Source organism: Chelonia mydas, chromosome 2 (assembly GCF_015237465.2).
Source record: "Chelonia mydas isolate rCheMyd1 chromosome 2, rCheMyd1.pri.v2, whole genome shotgun sequence".
Classification (NCBI taxonomy): Eukaryota; Metazoa; Chordata; order Testudines; family Cheloniidae; genus Chelonia; species Chelonia mydas.
Genome location: NC_057850.1, coordinates 9,015,731 through 9,029,648, shown reverse-complemented (window position 1 = coordinate 9,029,648; position 13,918 = coordinate 9,015,731). Strand labels below are relative to the sequence as shown.

Sequence of the window (13,918 nt, the reverse complement as noted above, 5' to 3'; positions counted from 1 at the left end):
CCATCTTGGCCAATAGCCATTGACAGACTTATCCTCCTTGAACTTATCTAATTCTTTTTTGAACTCAGTTATACTTTTGGCCTTCGCAATATCCCCAGCAACGAGTTCTACGGGTTGCCTATGCACTGTGTGAAGAAGTACTTCCTTTTGTTTTAAGCCTGCTGCCTATTAATTCAATTGGGTGACCCGCAGTTCTTGTGTTTCTTGAAGAGGTACATAACACTTCCCTGTTCACTTTCTGCACACCAGTCATGATTTTATAGATCTCTATCATATCCCCCTTCAGCCATCTCTTTTCTAAGATGCACAGTTCCAGTCTCTCATATCTCTCTTTGTATGGAAGCTCTTTCATACCCCTAATCATTTTTGTTGCCCTTCTCTGTACATCTTCCAATCCTAATATATCAGTTTTGAGACGGGATGACCAGAACTGCATGCATTATTCAAGGTGTGGGGTACCATGGATTTATATAGTGGCATTATGATATTTTCTGTCTTATTATCTATTCCTTTCCTAATGGTTCCTAAAATGGTTAGCTATTTTGACTGCTACTGCACATTGAGCGGATGTTTCCAGAGAACCATTCATGACTCCTAGATCTCTTTCTTAAGTGGTAACAGCTCATTTAGACGCAACCATTTTGGAAAACATAATCTTAACTATACATACAATGTGCATTACTTTACATTTATCAATACAGAATTTCATCTGCCATTTTGTTGCCCAGTCACCCAGTTTAATGAAATCCCTTTGCAACTCTTCGTAGTCAGATTTGGATTTAACTATCTTGAGTAATTTTGTATTGTCTGTTTATCCCTTTTTCCAACTCATTTATGAATATGTTGAACAGAACTGGTCCCAGTACAGATCCGTGGGGGGCACCACTATTTACCTCTCTTCCTAAAACTGACCATTTATTTCTATCCTTTGTTTCCTACCTTTTAATCAGTTACTGATCCATTAGAGGACCCTCCCTCTTTATCCCATGACTTCTTAGTCTGCTTAAACGCTTCTGGTGAGGGACCTTGTCAAAGGCTTTCTGAAAGCCCAAGTACACTGTATCCACCCTTATCCAGATGCCTGTTGACTCACTCAAAGAATTCGGATAGATTGAGGCATGTACTTCCCTTAACAGCTGTGCTGACCCATCCCAAACACATCATGCTTATCTATGTGTCTGATAATTCCGTTCTTTACTACAGTTTCAACCAATTTGCCTGGTACTGAAGCTGGGCTTACTTGGCAGAATCACCTCTGAAGCCTTTTTAAAAAAAATCTGGTGTCATAGTAGTTACCCGCCAGTCATCTGGTAGAGGCTGATTTAAGTGATAGCTTACATACCAGATTTTCAAGAAGAGCTCAGGACCCCAGCACTCCCAGCTGGGTGCTCAATGTGGCTGAGAGCCTAGCCATTTCATTTAGGTGTCTAAATGGGAGCGGTGTTCTTTCCAAAAATCTGGCCTTATACTCACTAATGCAGGCTGAGTTTGGAAAGGGCAAGGCTCTCAAAGGTAGCAGTCAGCAGTCTGGGTCTAGAGCGGTTTAGGGTGGCAATTTATGACATCAGAGCTTGTCATAATGAAGTGGCTAAAACATATGTGCTTCACCAGCCACTGCTAGATAGGACCAGAAATGCTCAACTGGGCATGATAACCTGAGCGCTCCTTTTAGGGATGGGATCACATGAGTCTTAGACGATAACCCTGTTTGGGCAGGTCTTCATTGCACAGTTAGCCTGGGTGGCTGGCACTCGGGTTGAAGCCTAGCGCGAGTGTGAGCAGCCATGCTGCAAAGCCCTACCCAAGTTACTGCTCCCTCTTGGGTGGTGCGCTCCCTGGGTTCGTCACTACGGCTTCTGGGGGCATATCCCACGGTTCTTTGCGCTGCACTAACCGGAGCTTCTCTAAGACCCAGGGAATTGTGGGAGAACTCATCTCTCCTTCTGGGCGCATGGGGCAATTGTGGGACAGCACTGGTGCCCTAGCAGCAGTGGAGAGATTTACCCTGCGTCCCCACTGCAAAGCAGACGGGTTACCGCCCTGAATGACAGCAGAACCTGGACTCTCGCCCACCTCCCCAGCCAGGCCAGCTAGCCTGGGTTAAAAGCGCCAAACTCAGGTGAGAGGGTTGTGTGTGTGTGGATGGGAGAGGGGATTAGGGCAACACCTGGGCTAACTGCAATGAAGAAATACCCTTTATGCCTTCATCAGCACCGTGAGCAGAGGAGCAGGGCGATGGAAGTCAGGCTTTACTCAGGTAAAATGCAAGCTAGAAGGGCGTAACGTTTTCATCGGTGAGAGCAATTAACCTTGGTGAATTGTTCCAGTGGGTCGTGGTAGATTCTCCATCACTCACAATTTTTCAATTAAGCCTGGACGTTTTAAAAAGATGTGATCTAGGAATTATTGGGGGGAAGCTTTCTGGCCTGTGTTACACAGGAGGTCAGACTAGGTGATCTCACAATCATAGAATATCAGGGTTGGAAGGGACCTCAGGAGGTCATCTAGTCCAACCCCCTGCTCAAAGCAGGACCCATCCCCAACTAAATCATCCCAACCAGGGCTATGTCAAGCCTGATCTTAAAAACTTCAAAGGAAGGAGATTCTACCTCCTCCCTAGGTAACCCATTCCAGTGCTTCACCACCCTCCTAGTGAAAAAGTTTTTCCTAATATCCAACGTAAACCTCCCCTACTGCAACTTGAGACCATTACTCCTCGTTCTGTCATCTGCTACCACTGAGAACAGTCTAGATCTATCCTCTTTGGAACCCCCTTTCAGGTAGTTCAAAGCAGCTATCAAATCCCCCCTCATTCTTCTCTTCTGCATACTAAACAATCCCAGTTCCCTCAGCCTCTCCTCGTAAGTCATGTGTTCCAGTCCCCTAATCATTTTTGTTGCCCTCCGCTGGACACGTTCTAATTTTTCCACATCCTTCTTGTAGTGCGAGGCCTCATCAATGTCGAATAGAGGGGACCGATCACGTCCCTCAACAATGGTCCCTTCTGGCCTGGAAATCTATGAATCAAGTTACTACGTGAGGAACCTAATGTTGCTCTGTTCCTTTGGGAAAGACTATTATGTGTCAATGAACACAGTGGCAGTCACCAAACCACCTGAAACACATCCAAGGGAGACTGTTAAAGTCACCAAGGATTTGTCTGTGCAAGAACTGTACTGTTTTAACTCTCCTAGTATATAGTTAAAGCACCTCAGTGCCCTAGCATGGACTCTGTCATATTGGTATGTATACCAGTAGTATAACTGGTCCCATTTGGGAAGGTGAATAAAACTGCACGAGTATACGGCACCTTTATATAGGTACAACTGCCTCCATTCTAAGCATTGTACCAGCCTAACTATTTTGGAAGGGGAAAAAAAAAAAAAATCACACCCCTAATTATATCAGTACAAGAAGTGTGTTTTGACCAGACCTTAGAGTAACAGAAAGGTTACCTGTGGCAGTGGGAAGTGTGTTATTTTTGTTAACTAACTAAGCATAAGTTGCCCAGCAGTGTTTACAACTCAAATATTGAGGAACCGCACTAGTGCCTGAGAACCTAAAGGTGAAATCACCAAGAAGGTGATGGTCTTCCTATAGACCTAGTCCAATCTGAGAGAATTGCAGGAAGTTAACAATATAACTAGAGAACAATGAACTAGATCAAAGTGTTTCATAGTTATTAAAAACAAAGAAGGCCACAGTACAAATAAGGATATTCTTTAACCTGAAAATCCCCTTTTAAACAATCTTTCCATGTAAGGAAAAGCAACAAGGAGAGCCACGCCCTACCTAATTCAATATGAATGTCCTCGTAAACCCAGACAGATCCACTGGCTGTTCTCAGCAATTTCATCTCCATTTAATGGCTTCTATTCTGGACCAGTTCTTCTCAGGCACTACCCACGATTCATATCTGCGAAGAGTAGAAAACAGATCTCTCATTTACAGGGTCCCAGATTACACTATAAACATTGCAACCAACAGAAGCAGAGTAGTAAACATATCTTTTACTCATGAAAAACCTCATCAGAAAGTTTTGTGGGTTTTTTTTAAATGTTAAGCATGGAAATTCCTACTTCCAGGGACACCACCTTCTTAGGAGAACACTACTGTAAACATCTTTTAAAATCCACTGTTGTGGCAATTAACACCCAAGATCATTATCACTGGAAAAGATTAGAGAAACTGGGGATACCTTGACCAGACAACGTGTTAAAACTACAGTTTGCCTTGTCTTCACTAGGATTCAAACAGGTTTTAAAAATACACTTTCTTCCTAGTGTACACATGACCTACATGTACGCACAGGACCCAACACAATAGGGACTGATCTCCACTGGGGCTTTTAGGTACTACTATAATATAAAGTCCCCTGCCTTCCCACTTCTCTGGCACTTCTAGCACAAACCAAGAAAATAATTGTTCCACCCCTGCTCCAGAGAGCTACTCTCCTTAGTATCCACCTATTAGAGCTATTACATCCCATCTGTATTCATTACCATATCTTCCTCATTTACTAGACATGCAGCAGAGTACCACTGAAGCTTTAGTTACATACACATTCAATTCCTTCGAGATTATCGCTGTAACTGGCAGAGTTAATGCAGCCGGCCAGGAAGCCCAAGAGCCCTCAGCGATACACCCCCTCCTCCTGCCACGGTGAACAGTTGAACTATTTGCCACCCAATCTTGCTTAAAGAGGGAGAACCCCACATGAGGCAGATGCAAATCACAGGGGGTTAAAGTAAAGGAGAAAGTCTCTGCTCCATTCCCCTTACAGTTCAGTCTACTTTAACCGCTGCTAGTCACAGTGCTTCAGCCATGATCCACCAAGCACTTAACCACGGGAGTGTCCTGGTGAATCTACCCAACGTATGGCCCCAGGTACCAGAGTATCTCAGCACCGCACAATGCATTTACCCACCAACGCCCCCACTGGGCAAGGAAATACGATTATACCCCCATTTCACAGCGGCACAGAGACGCCAAATAAAAGACCCGCTGGAGCCTGGGCACCAAGACCCAACAAGGGGGAGCCCTCAGAACGCCTACCCTGTTATTTTTAACCCTACAGCCTGAGCCCTGTGAGTCAGGTCAGCTGACCTAGGCTGGGCTCTGAGACTCAGTGCTGCAGGTTTCTTTGCAGCATAGAGATACCCTTGCCCAAGCGAAACCTATGCCAGAGCGGGGAACTGAATCCAGGTTACCCGAGTCCCAGATTAGCACCCTAGCCACTGGGCAATCTTTTCTTCTTCTAATCAACAGGACTGCTTCCATGTTTTGTTGAGTCGGGGCCTGTATGCACTGAGATGCCACAGTGATGGGTGAACCACAACCACCTTATGCGAACAGAGCCCTTGTGGAGGGCAAGGGAATGAAGCGGATTTGGAGTTTACAGGCCAAGCCCTCGGAGGTTGGCTCCAAAACACAAAATCAGACAATGTAACAGAGGTGACCTCCTGGTGGGTTTCTCAAACGGGCCCCTCATAGATGCCTTGTCCAGTTACTCCCTGAAAATTCTCCTCTAGCAGAGACACATGGCGAGACTGTTGCCATTCTGTCCATGCCTGGAAGAAGGGGGGTGTCAGAATTGGACACAAAAGGGAAAGGTGAGACTCCTGCCTGCCCTAACTGCAGTATTACTGGGAGACAGGAGTCGAGCACTTCTTCCTCTCAGGTTCCAAGATAGAACTCATTTATTCGTAGGCCTTGTCTATACCAGAGACATTGCACCAGTTTCTCTGAAGTGATTTTAAAACTGGTGTAGTTAAACCAATGCAAACCCCTAATGCAGACAAAACTCAACCTGCATTAACTCTAGCTCTAAGTCAGGTCAGCAGGCATCGACACAACTCTTCCTCTACGGAAGTGGGGTGCCAAACGTATGGCTTTCAGGCCACATCTGGTCTGCCCGAAGCATCTGAGTGTCTTGCATGACATTTACATTGTACAAACTCTCAGCTTCCATTTAAAAAAGGGTTTCTAACTTTCACGGCTATGCAGAAAGCCTTCCAAAGCGAACACTGGGCACATGGATGCAGTATTGCCTTCCTGAGCCTACAGACAGAAACAACAACTTGGAGAGGCGGAACCACCTCAATCCCCACTGGAGCACATGGGAGCATCAATTTAAATGACCCTGCTGTCAACATTGACAATTGCACTGCCTATCATTTTGGTGGATGGAGAAAAGCCCAGGGGGTTGGGTAGTGGGAAAGTATACAGGAAAAGAAATGCAGTTGGAATAATAACAGAAGAGGGAGACAAAAGAAAAGATGATGGGCAAGTGTAACACTTTGGGGGTTACCCCAGGGGTGCAGGATGAATCACTCCCACCTGTTTACAGCGTGAGAGAGCTTTGCCTATGTCCACTGCGGGAAACTCACCCAAAATTACCGTCTGCTGACAACAAAACTGCCCCACTCCAGACTCCGCAAGCCCTGTGCTTCCCTCTGCAGGCTAACAATTTGCACACCCCAGCCCTTAGGCTCCCTAAGGGAGTATCTGGGGCAAAGCAGAGAATGTGGGGCAAAAATCTATGGAAATAACCCCCAGAGTTCTGCTCTGACCCAGGGCTCAGGTTCCTCCAACCAGCCTGTACAACCCACTTTATTATACTCGGATGCCCACTCCCTCGACTTCTGGGCACCGCAATGCACACACATTCGCGGCCTCCATGGAAGCAGTGCCCCCACTTCGCTAGCTTCCACTCAGTGCAATACGCTCCTTAGCGCACAGAACTTGTCGTGTCTATAGTAAAACCAAACAGACCTGACAAAGCTTAAGATAAAGATTCAAATAGAAGCCAGGATGAGGATTGGAAACATACGGTTATAGATCAAAGAAAAACACAAAATGCCATCGAGAGCCTGTACTAATTAAGGAGTTCCTTTCCTGCCTAACAAGGTATTTCTCACGCAGTGGTCAGTCCGTCCAGTGCCTGTCCAGCCAAAACAGCTGGGATCTACTTTTCACGAGACACTCCCACTGGCAGCGTCACCTCCATAATGGAGCCCATCATGCATCCTTGTTTCTCCTATTATACAGTTCCAGATGTTTTGTCTCGTTTCATAACCAGGGCATTCCGGTAACTTCACTTGCCCATCATGGTCCCCCTATTCAAAATCCTTTTCTTGGGCTTGTTCGCACTTTGGAAAGGCCCAAGCCCACACCTTGTCTAGGCTGTCAACACTTGGCTGGGCTGGGCAGAAAGATGTCAACTGTTCTCAGTCTGGACCAAGTTAGCTCGGAGAACCACCCTGCCCCCGGTGGCCAGTTTCACCCCCAGCAGGTTTGGAAAGCGCCATTCTACATGTTACACAACTCTTCAAATATTTTCCGTACGTACATCTTGCAGTAACCATGGCAACCAGCGAGTTCTTCGTTTTTGGCAGATACCACATGGGCCCCTTCGGGGAAATACCATGAAAATGGCCATTGCAGGGGAAACGTGCCCAGCTGGGCATCTCTAGGCAAGTCCCTCGATATAGACTTGTAACCGTGTACCCCTGTCTGTTGCCAACATGGGGCACTTGATTCACAGAAAGGAAGAAGGAAAAAAAGGGGGGGCATGCATGTTTACCCACCAAGTGATATTAAAGTAAAAAAACTTGAAGAACAGTAACTATAAAGTTTAACTACCTACAAAAGCCAGATTCTACCCTGGCTCGTTGTGCAACCCTCCCATTGACATTGGGGGCATGTGGTGTGGGGAGGGAGGGGGGCCTGAATTTCTGCCCCGGCCTACAGACCAAGGACTGGAAGTGGAATTTTGCCTTTTCTACTGAATGAGCGCAATGCCCTCCCCTGGTGGCACACTGAGGAAGGGCAGTCGTCAGTGTGTTGATGGAGCTTTGATGGTCGACCCAGGATCTGACAGCTCAACCTTGCAATCCCACCCAGCAGCTGTCAGACATGACAGGGACCAGGATTGCTGGCTTGGTGGGAGACGTGTGAACCAACCAACTCTCATTTCCCCCATCCTCTGAACATAGACCTGGTTGAGGCTCTAGCTGGGACATCCCCCCTCTATCCTTTGTTTTCAGCATGGCCACAGCTCTCACTACCTATAGACCTTGGTTCACTTCTAACTTGTGGGCCTGTGATAGCCCCTCTCTCTTCCCTAAACCACCACTGCCTTTGAAGATTCCTGTGCAGGGCTCAGTGGCTCTGACACGCTGCATTTCAGCTATGGCAGGACACTAGCAGAGTCCCCAAAGGCAATTCAGGCTGCTCCAGGCAAAGAGCTGAAGCCAACCAGAGGGCAACCCGTAAAGAGAGTTTGGACAGCCTGAAAATCCATGAAGGTTTATTCTGACTGTTGCAACTCTCGTTCTGTGGCTCACTCACTGCAGATCAGCAACGTCCAATGCTGACAGCGTATAGCACTTTGCATCTGTAAGTCACAGAGCACTCTGCAAGTGCAAGTGACTGAGTATTATCCCCATTTTACAGACACGGAAGATGGGGGCACAGGAAGATAAAGTGACTTTCCTATGGGCAGAGAGGGAGTCCATGCCTGTGTGACGCTGACAGACCAGGTGCTAGCTCATGCCAGGGCCCCTAGGCCTCACTGAACACTGACAAATGCATAGCTGGAAACCATCTGGCTCACCGGTGTGTTAGCATTGTTCAAATAGGTGTTAGATTTATAAAAACTGTGTTTAGTCTCTGTGAAATGCCTGTAAACTGCTGCGTGCATTAATCCACTAACAATATCTATATTCCATGTGATATGGTAATATTTAAGCATTTGCTCTGTGACTATGAAAGTGTTTGCTCTGAAACTATAAACCCACAGTCAGGAGAAAAGCATTACCAAGTGTGAAATACTAGTTAACCACAAGAAGTGTCATCTCCTGCCCAACAAAAGAAGGCCCACAGACATCAGACAAGACTCTGTGGAACATCAGTGGACAAAAGACTTTGTTGATTGCTTCCCTCCACACCCATGAAGAGGAGATGTGCACAAACGCTTGTCCCATCCGCTTGAGCTCTGGGGGAAGGGAATAACAATCCCTGTCAAGACAAAACGGTTCCCTCTCTGCTGCTTGAACTCTGAGGCAAAGCCTTCTAAGCATAAGCAAGGGATCCCCAGCTGTTTAGCTGCCAAGTGCTGTACATGTGACTGACACATAAAGCCAACTGCAAACCCCTCATTCCCAGAACTTCTTCTCCTTACCCTTCAGAGTTCTCTTTGCCCCAGGCTATTCCTACAGACTTGTACCCATAAAGACAAGAACCAGGAATTGTGCCAACTGCTGGTAACCCAGGCAGATTCCTTTGATGTCAGAATGCCTATAAAACACTGGTCTTTGGCCTGTACACTCCATTAAAATAAACATAACTTAACAAAATTATCACAGCCTATTTCAGTTACTGCTCTTTCTTCTGCCCTTGGAGCTTTACCACTAACCTTATCCAATGCCAATTTTAGCAGCTAGCAGAAGGAATTTTTGCCCAGCTGTATGGTATGCTGATGCCAAGTTCCAACTACAATGCAGCTATAATACAAGTTTGAACAACACAAGGTGAACCCACTGGACGGTGCAAAGAAAAGTTTTAATTTATAAATTCAGCCTAATGGCCCAAGCTCACACCTCAAACATCTGTGGCAAAGACGTACTTTACCTTTGTGGTGACTACAAAGTTAGATGTGTAACCACCCATAAGATGCACTGTATCCGATTCCTCCCTCTGCGTATTTGTTTTCTAATTCTTCTTTTTATCAGATTACCTTACTTGTATACGCCAATAGATATTTCTTTAAACTGCAATCAGAATAGATGGCAAAGAAATTATGAACACCAAAGCAAAAATCCATTAAAAACATCAGAGGAACACATTAATAAAAACAGGCAAGATACACAGCTTTTGAGAGGAAATCTCAGAAATTGTTTCATTTTTCTGAGGTAGTGGGAAAAGGAAATTCGAATTGTCAATATTTTAAAGATACCTTTACCCAAGCAAAAGTCTAATCAGGGTTGCCCTTCCCCGCAAAAGGAATGACAATCACATTGGAAAACTAGTGTTTAAAAAGGATCTAACATGTTGCTTTGATTTTCAAGGCAAAAACTTTTCAAATCTTGGGTAAAACTTTCAAAATTGCCTAAGTTAGAGAGCCCAAGTCCCATTTCCAAAAGTAACTTAAGCACTTAGGAGATGAATGAGACTCAGGTACTTGTGAAGACCATAACTCTAGTCTCTAGAAATCAGGCTGTTAAATTCATATTTAGGCACCTAAAATGGAAGTGGCCCATTTTTCGAGAGTGCTGGATTTAAGCAGACTAACTTTTAGACACGCAGGTGTGATTCTTTTGAATGAGGCAACTTTCAAATCCCTGTTCAGCATAAGCCCCTGAAACGTTCCTCTTCGGCTCCCAGCCATCAAATCAGGTAGTTTTGAGTTAAGTATGTTTTCAAGGTAAGAACATATAAAGTCAGCAAGCTGAAATCTTCATTCCTTTTTAAAAAGCAATTCAAAGCTAGTGTGGGTTTAGAACATGGGCTTCTTTCCAGTTCTGAACTTTAAAAAAGCTACTCAACCAAATTACTTCAGACTTGGTTTTAGGCTTTAAGTCTCAGTGAGATCTACAAAATAAACCAGGTCTAAAGACCAATCTGTACAAAGAAGTTCCAATTTGTATCATAGTAACTGGCATATTTGTAACGAGAGAGAGAGAGACGCATTTTAAAAAAGAGACAAGGTGGGTAAAGTAACATCTTTTATTGGACCAACTGCTGTTGGTGAAAGAGACCAGCTTTCGAGCTCCACAGAGGTCTTCTTCAGGACCTGAAAAAGAGCTCCGTAGAGCTTGAAAGCTTGTCTCTTTCACCAACAGAAGATATTACCTCACTCACCGTGTCTCTATCATATGCTGGAACCAACATGGCTATAACAACACTGCTAACCATATTTTAAAGACAGACTCTAAGTACAAAAGAGACAGAGCTAAGGCAGAGGTTTCCATTTTAATTCTGCATTTCCTGATTTCTCAGTGTTTGATTTCTCAGCCCTAATGTTGCATTAATATGAGGGGACAGTAAAATGCATAGTCAAGCTTTTCCACAGTTTGCATACTCTGCTACATCAGTATGAGAGCTCCTGCTTCCTTATTTCACTGTTCTGAATTATATTTTTGGCCTGCAAAGTAAATAAAACAAAAAACTTTTTGGCACTGGTTGAAACTTTGCAATCCAAAAGTTCCAAGAAAACCAAAGCTTTTAATACACTAGTTTGTTCGTCAATAGTCTGATTTTTGAGGGACCTGACCCTGCATTTAGAGAGAGGAGCATTGCATTGACAACAATATTTTTGGTTCCTATGTGAAAACCCCTGTAATGCTCAGCTGCCAAGTCTTGAAAAAGTTCCCAGGAAACTAGCTACAGTTTGCAGAAAGTCTGTTCCTCAGCAGATCTCAAATAGAGCATTCCCTTGCTGACTTACCGCCACCTTGAAAGGAAGGGCACATCAATCGTAGTGTTTGAGAAGTTGCAGAAACATTTCAGTGGCCAGCAAAGGGCCAAATGATCCATCAAAGCCTCCCTCCATACCGAAACATGCCAGACTGAACTTCCAGATATTTTGCAGCTATCTGTCCAAGTACTCTACCTTTAATGTACTTATATAGGAAAATTTACCAGCACTTAACCAAAAACTTCCTTTCTTCTTGTGGGAAAATCCACAAAACCAACCTACCCGGCACAAGGATTATGATTAGAGGAGCTAGAACAGTCGTGCACTCTTCCACTTTCCTTGTAAGCGTGTTTTCTATTACCTCTCTCCTCCAGTAGCTGGGGTCAAAATCTGAAGTTGCTCTGCAGTAGGAAGCGTTTATATGAATTTATTGTTTTAAATAATCTATGAATTAAAGTTTAAATGACTTAGCTCTACAAAGTAGCTTTGGCAGTATCTCATATTGGCTAGGTCTCTACAGGTGTGGCCACTCCCAGCCTGCCTTGATAGACAGGTTTGGTTCTGCCTCCATTGAGCTCCAAGCACAATGGGTAAGTTCCATTGTAACACACCTGCATGCTTTCCCGCTAGAAAAGGAAATTTCCAGTAAGTTACAATTTTCTGATTTTTTGCAGGGAAATTTTGCAGATCCAGTACAATGGGATCCATTACAATAGCAGTGTGTCACCAAGGGGGAAACAAAGGATGAACAATGAGATTTATATTACAGAAACAATGGAGACCTGGGAGTTCCACTGGTAGGGTGTCCCTTGCAATGATCGTGGCTGGAAGATGACCATGGGGAAGACCAAAGACTCGGTACGTGGACCAGATCTCAGTAGACTTTAGAGAGACCAATTTGCACAACAAGCCAAGTGTACAATCATGAGTTTTGGAAGAAGGCTATAAAAGCGCTGACCCAGAAAAGGGAAGTGACAACAAAGACAACGAAAAGATCAGTGACTGGCTGGGCACAGTAAAGATAAAGAAGAGATCAGTTATCCAGCGAACACAGTAAGCAGAGCCCTTTCTCCAATGGCAAGGACCAATAAGGCCTGCACATTTAATTTATTTTAAAAACAAAACAAAAAAACACAACCTCAGTGAAGGTGTAGAAACATTATAAGGAGGCCATGCAACATTTCTTTATATGTTTCATACTAGTAGCTGAAAACTCGTGCTGTCACACAGGTGTAAATTGTAAAGGCATGTAAAAAAATATAACAATGGCTGAAAACTTAAAACTTGGATGGTAACAGACTGCAAACCCCAGAGATGACTGAACCTGGTGATATTCTGAACAAGAAGAACTCTCAGTCATGCTTGTAGCTACTCGTATTACTCCACATGGACTCAGACATTTCAGGTTTCAGAGATAGAGTGACAATGCTGGAATCTGATGATACATATTCCTCCTATCCCCCCAATTTCTTGTAACCAGCTTCATTTGAGGAATAAAGGCTGTGTTAACTCTTACCCATGACTTAGCCCTCATGAGACATGTGGTACTACCATTCCCCAACCAGACGTTAACTTTCAGAACTGCTCCTTTCTATTGTGACTGCAAACAGGATGACAACCTTTAAAGATAGAAAATCTATGGGCACTTCTGACAAGGGATCAAAAGATGCTTTGACAGGGTGTTTAGTACAAGATTTAGGTCTCAAGAGCAAGTTCTAATTGGTGTAGACTTAAGAACCATGGCATCTTTAAGAAAGCTACTTACATCTGGATGAGAGGACAGTCGCTCACTTACTGTCTCTAGTGAGCTGGAAATGGTTACCACTTGGACATTAGAGTCTGAGGTTTTAGGCCCATATCAAGACTTTAAGAACTCCAAGAAAGATAGGCTTTGGTCTTCTCTTGACCGGATCCATCCATTCCAATGGCTTACCCCAATGTCTTACCCCTAGACCGGGCCCTTGAAGATGCTCTTCTTGTGGAACATTTTCTCAAAGATAAAAGTCATGATAAATACCTCTCCTATTTTAACTGGAACCTCTCAAATGTCCTGCAGCTAGACTAACTACTCTGTGCTTGGATGTGGAATCCAGTCCTTGAGAGCAGATCCTCCTTGGACAGGAGGCATAAATGAACGGTGGTTTTGTTGTGCGAGTCAGATACAAAAACCAGGATGGGGCCACCCAACTCATTGCATTTTATTGTCCTGGAGAACACAGTAAATAGAAAGACAGTCGTGCTTCTGGCCATGGGAGAAAGTGCCCAATCATAGCTGTGGCCTATTAATCTCTTCGTATGGAATATGACTTCAGCATCTTTGCAAGATCCTGGAGGCAAATAGGTCTACTGGGGGTTTGGGGAGGAATGACAACTCAGGGCCTGAGTTTCCACCAGAACACTTTGGGAAGGAAGAAAGACAAATTAGCCTCACACTGAGCGTACCCTGATCGTACAGAATCCCCAGCCCCCTGCTATGTAGGGCAGAGGGAGAGTGGCCTC

At 44.6% G+C, this 13,918-nt stretch overlaps 1 protein-coding gene across 5 annotated transcripts in view; it reads right to left on the bottom strand.

Annotated features, from left to right (window-relative positions):
- PTP4A3 (protein tyrosine phosphatase 4A3) overlaps positions 1 to 13,918 on the bottom strand; it is a 168,421-nt gene that overhangs the window by 115,767 nt on the left and 38,736 nt on the right. For 2 of the 5 annotated variants that reach the window (XM_037891918.2, XM_037891917.2), the window contains one exon: positions 3,793 to 3,916. The exons of 2 other annotated variants lie outside the window; for them this stretch is intronic. The gene's annotated coding sequence lies outside the window, so the exon portion shown is untranslated. Of the gene's footprint in view, positions 1 to 3,792; positions 3,917 to 4,557; positions 4,696 to 13,918 lie in introns of those variants that run through there. One more of the 5 variants, XM_043539018.1, reaches the window with a different exon arrangement.